Source organism: Neofelis nebulosa, chromosome 5 (genome assembly GCF_028018385.1).
Source record: "Neofelis nebulosa isolate mNeoNeb1 chromosome 5, mNeoNeb1.pri, whole genome shotgun sequence".
Classification (NCBI taxonomy): domain Eukaryota; kingdom Metazoa; phylum Chordata; class Mammalia; order Carnivora; family Felidae; genus Neofelis; species Neofelis nebulosa.
In genome coordinates, this window is record NC_080786.1 from 91,537,739 (window position 1) to 91,542,823 (window position 5,085).

At 39.0% G+C, this 5,085-nt stretch overlaps 1 pseudogene; it reads right to left on the minus strand.

Annotated features, from left to right (window-relative positions):
• Nucleotides 1-2,539: 2,539 nt before the first annotated feature.
• Nucleotides 2,540-3,862, minus strand: LOC131513155 (large ribosomal subunit protein uL2-like; annotated as a pseudogene).
• Between the last annotated feature and the right edge of the window lie 1,223 nt (nucleotides 3,863-5,085).

A 5,085-nucleotide genomic window follows, 5' to 3' on the forward strand; every position in this document is an offset into this window, starting at 1 on the left:
ATCCTTTTGCTGAGGTATAGCATGTAGATGGGGCACAAATAAGAAGCTCAGTCAATGCTTTTTGTCTTTCAAATAACATTATTTCTCTGATTATGAAAACAATATATACACAGTGTAGAGATGTTTTAAAATATGGAAAGAAAATAATTATCATTAAAAATTCTCCTAATACCATCACACAGGGATCCTTTTTAACATCTAGGTGAGGAACTTTCCAGCCTTTTTCTATAGGCTGTATTCAAATATGTACTTTATAAAGTTGTAATTGCATAGCTTATCTGGGTTTATTATTTTTACTGTGAATATTTTCCTATATCATCACATATTTTATAATTTGACATTTAACAGCTGCATAGAATTTTACCCTGTGATCTTACTCTATTTAAATAATTCTCTATTACTGAACATTTAGGTTGTTTCCAATTTTTTGCTAAAATAAATAATGCTGCATAAACATTGTTCTGTATAAAGTCCTGCCCACATATATGATAAATAGATAAATGATTAGAGGATGTTGCTATTCCCAATTTCCTTGGCGAAGATGATCAGATGTCCTGATTTTGTGGGTCAGTGTTTATATTTTCAGGTCCCTGGATCCTTGGTATTAAGGAAACATAGGCCACAGTAGAGGGAAATACTCAATTGAGGAAAGTGTGGTTAGAAGTAAAAGTCAGTTTACCAACCTATTTCAGTAAGGATGACAATAATAGACACAGAATTATTTAAGAAAGATATCTGAGAACCTAGGTAAATACCAACAAATAAAAGTGTGGCCAGATAATATTTCAGGTATTTACCTATATTTTTACTCTTCTGCTTTTCCCTTGCCCATTCAAGCTAGTGGTCACTGCTCATCCATTCCTCAAAGGACAGATGTTGCATGTTAGAAAGCAGATGTAGTCTGAAAGACTTTCTGGCTTCTGTTTCTAAGAGGTTAAATTCTAGAATAGAGAGTGGGTAGACAAGCTGTCTGTCTGAAATTGTAATGAGACTTGAAAAATATTGTCCTGACTAAGGGGAAGGGAAGTGGTGAATGAACAGAGATTTTGAGGGGGGTTGGAACAAAGGAGGATGGTAGAAAAAAACCTTAAAAAGGAAATAGCTTCAAAGTATATCTAGGTGTGTGGGTCCTAGGCAGCCTTGCAAAGATTCCGGTGCCTGGGATGTCAGACAGGAGCAGAGAGGCGTGCTGACTGGAATGGTGGGCATCTGCACTGTAAATTGGGTGCACTTGAGAGTTGGAACCAGATTGTGACTCCTATTCCCCATCTTTGGCACTACATAAGTTTCTGGAACAATGGCACCCAGAGTGAGTGAGGGAAAAGAATTAAGTCAAAGCATTAAGACTGTTTCCCTGTGAGATGAGAGCTCAAAACAGAAGCAGAAATTTAGAAAATCATTATATTCCTTTAATACTTGTGCTTATGGATTGAGACTTATACCCACTATAATTTCTCTATTTTCTGTAGAAATTAATAAAATTTTCAAAAATTCTTACAAGAATACTAATGGGAAGAGTTATGGGACAGAGTTGCAGGATATAATCCGTGCAAATTCGGACAGTATCATGGAGTTATTTAAAAATATCTGACATTCCTTCACACTGTTTCAAAGGAATGAAGTAGTGATTTGGACATTTTAAGAATTAGTTTATAATATTTAGAAACTTTAAAATTTGCTTTAGAACTTTAAAAGTATACTTTTTTATATTAATTTTCAGTGCAGGTTAACGATGTCACATGTTTTACAATTTAGTGAAATCAAATAGAGGCTTATCAGAGTCCCTAATGTTCTGGCTTAATCTAAGAGTTAACTTTGTAGTATTTAGAGCAAGAGATATTTTCTCTGGCTATCCTGCAAAAATCACATTTCTCATTACTGGATTTGTGATAAGGATTGGACAGAGAATACTGCAGGCTATACTATCTGGTAAATTCTCAGTGGGCAACTTCACTTTCAAGCTTTTTCACCTGATTTGGTTGGCCAACTAACTGTCAGGGAACTTTAATTATTTAAACATAAGTTACCTAATGCTTTATAGGGAGGAGATCTGGGAGCGAGACAGAAATAGCCATGGATAAATATGAGAGTTAGAGAGACAGACAAATAGAATGGATAACTGCTTTTCTAGGGAGCTCTGAATTCAGTCCCAGATCTTCTTTGGTTTCTAAGCGGCCTGGGGTAAGGCCCCTGATTCCTCATGAGCCCCAAGGGTGATAATAGTCTCTACTGACTTCCCAGGTGGGACAGGCTCACGAGAGATGATGTGACTGAATCCTGCAAGGGCCCTGGCTCACTGTGCTCACTTAATGTTCCCAGCACTGCCCACCCCTCCCCCCCACACACCCCGCCTACCTCCTCTTTTCTGCTGAGGCTCCTTAACAGAGAAATACTTTTATATGGAGAAAGGTCATTTTATAATCCCCATCTCTTTCCAGAAAAAGTGTGCTGTTTTTTGTTGTTATTTTTCATTTTTAATTTTTTTAAGTGGCAGAAAGATACCCTTTATTGAGCCTCTCCAGTCCTAGTTCTCTTTCTCCTACACAGTCTTGGTTCTCCTGAGATGTCCAGTCCCCTGTTTAGCAATGAGACCCACTTTGCAACCAGCAGGGGTATTTTTGAAGATGGTATCAGGTTTGACAATATGCCGGTGGTTGCCACCTCCAAAGGGATGCTCCACAGAGTTCATGGCCTCACCCCGCAGGCGTGCTCAGAAATTTCTCTTTGCCTTATAATTGTGGTAGGCACAGCAACCGAGCTTGTCAGTGCAGTCCCCTCTGGCCACCACGCCGACCACAGCTTTGTTGGCTGAAGAGATGGCCTTCTTGGAGCCTAAGTGCAGCTTCATTTGGGTCTCATTGGTCTTGGGGTTGCGGTAGGTGATGACGGCGTCGTTTTGGAGGTTCTGGCCAGCTTGCCTCTGTCATCAGCTTCTCCTCCAGGCAACATATGATGGTGCTCTCGGGAATAGTGTCCATTGCGAGCACATGGCCAATGCTAAGCTGGGCCTTCTTGCTGCAGTACGTGAACTAGCCAACGTGGATGCCCTAAGCCGTGAAGAACAGCTCTGTTTCTTATACTCGTAGGGATCCCTGAGGACACACTTGGCAAGGAGTGTGTCACAACCCAGAGCATGGATGACATCCTTCCTGATGCCCTTGATGTAACTGTGTGGCTCAGCAAAGTAGGTGTGCAGCAGGGTCCCTGTGCAGCAGGGACCACTGCTATCCTCCAGAAGTTTCAACGCTGCTCTTCGTCATGTATGGATTTAAAAGCAGGTAACTTCTTTCTCTCCTTCTCTACAGTTTGAAGATATTTTGCCCAGACTGACCATAACTTAGGATTCCCTATGTTTTATTCTTGGAGCTAGTGTAATCAGTTATATGGTTATCGAGTTGATCATATCTAGGCTCATGGTCTTAGGTGGACAGAGAAGAAGGACAAATACAGGGATTCTTATTCCCTCTCATACTTTGGATTCTGACCATGTGGAAGAATGGACTGAGGAAGTCAAGTCGAGGTCTTACCTGGAACTGGCTGTTCCACGAAGTAAGTGTTAGGTTAGCCACCTATATATATATATATATATACATATATATATACACTATATATATATACACTATATATATATACACACATACTATATATATATATATATATATATATATATATATATATATAGTATGTATATAGTAGAGTTCATGGAAAACTGATGTTCTTTACCAGCAGAAAGGGGAAGTGAGGTTTTTGGAGGGCTTTCCAACTTGGAATTTTCCAGTCTAAGCAGCTGTAAGGCAGTGATCTTCAGGTGTGAGAAGACAAGTCTTGGAATCTCTTTGTAGTAAGAGGAGGAGAAGGACATACAAAGTTTGAAAACCCATATGTGTATATGTGTTTGAAAGACCAAACATAACTACTTTAAATAATATAACTTTCATAAGAGAGGTAGTCTTTTTAATTCTTATTTAATGAGTATGTGAGTAAATAAAGTTTGAGAAACTGCTTTAGCTGTAAAAGAAGGTGCCAGAGATGTAAACCAAGTTTAACCCCAGAGTTAGCAAAGTAGGGAATGAATAGCAGCTTAATTAGCAGAGACATAGAGAGCCAGACCTGAGAGACCATCCAACCCAGCAGTTGCCAAACTATAGCCCTAAGAGCCAAATCCAGGCTGGCTGCTGCATTAAATTTTTTTTTATTTTTTTTTATTTTACAGAGGTGGGGAGAGAGAGAGAGAGAGAGAGAGAGAGAGAGAGAGAGAGAGAGAGATAGGTGGAGAGACAGAATCTCAAGCAGGTTCCACACCCAGCGTGGAACCCATGCAGGGCTTGATCTCTCGAATCTGAGTTCATGACCTGAGATGAGATCAAGAGTCAGATGCTTAACTGAGCCACCCAGGCGCCCCAGGCAAGCTGCTGATTTTGAATGACTTACTAGCTAATAATGGTTTTTATGTTCTTAAATGGTTGAAAAAAAAATCAAAAGAAGAATAATATTTCATGACATGTGGAAACTATGTGAAATTAAAATCTCAGTGTCCCTAAAGTTTTATTGGAACCCAGCAATGCTCATTCATGTATTCTCATTTGATGCTTTCATGGTGCAGGGAGAGAGTTGAGTAGTTATGACAATTTATGGCCCAGGAAGCTTAAAACATTTATTATCTGACACTTTACAGTTTCAGGTACACAGCATAATGATTCAACAATTTTATACATTATTTAGTGCTCATTAGGATAAGTGTACTCTTGATGTCGTTTATTTCACTCCTCCCCCCCACCCCCCTCCACTTTCTCTCTGGAAACCATCAGTTTGTTTTCCGTATTTAAGAGCTTTTGTTTGTCTCCTTTTTTCTTTGTTCATTTGTTTCTTAAATTCCATATATGAATCATATGATATTTGTCTAGAAATCATATATTTGTCTTTCTTTGAGTTATTTCCTTTAGAACCATACCCTCTAGGTCCATCCATGTTGTTGCAAATAGTAAGACCTCATTCTTTTTTTATGGCTGAGTTATAATACTCTTTTGTGTGAGTGAGTGTGTGTGTGTGTGTGTGTGTGTGTGTGTGTATGTATCACCTCATCAT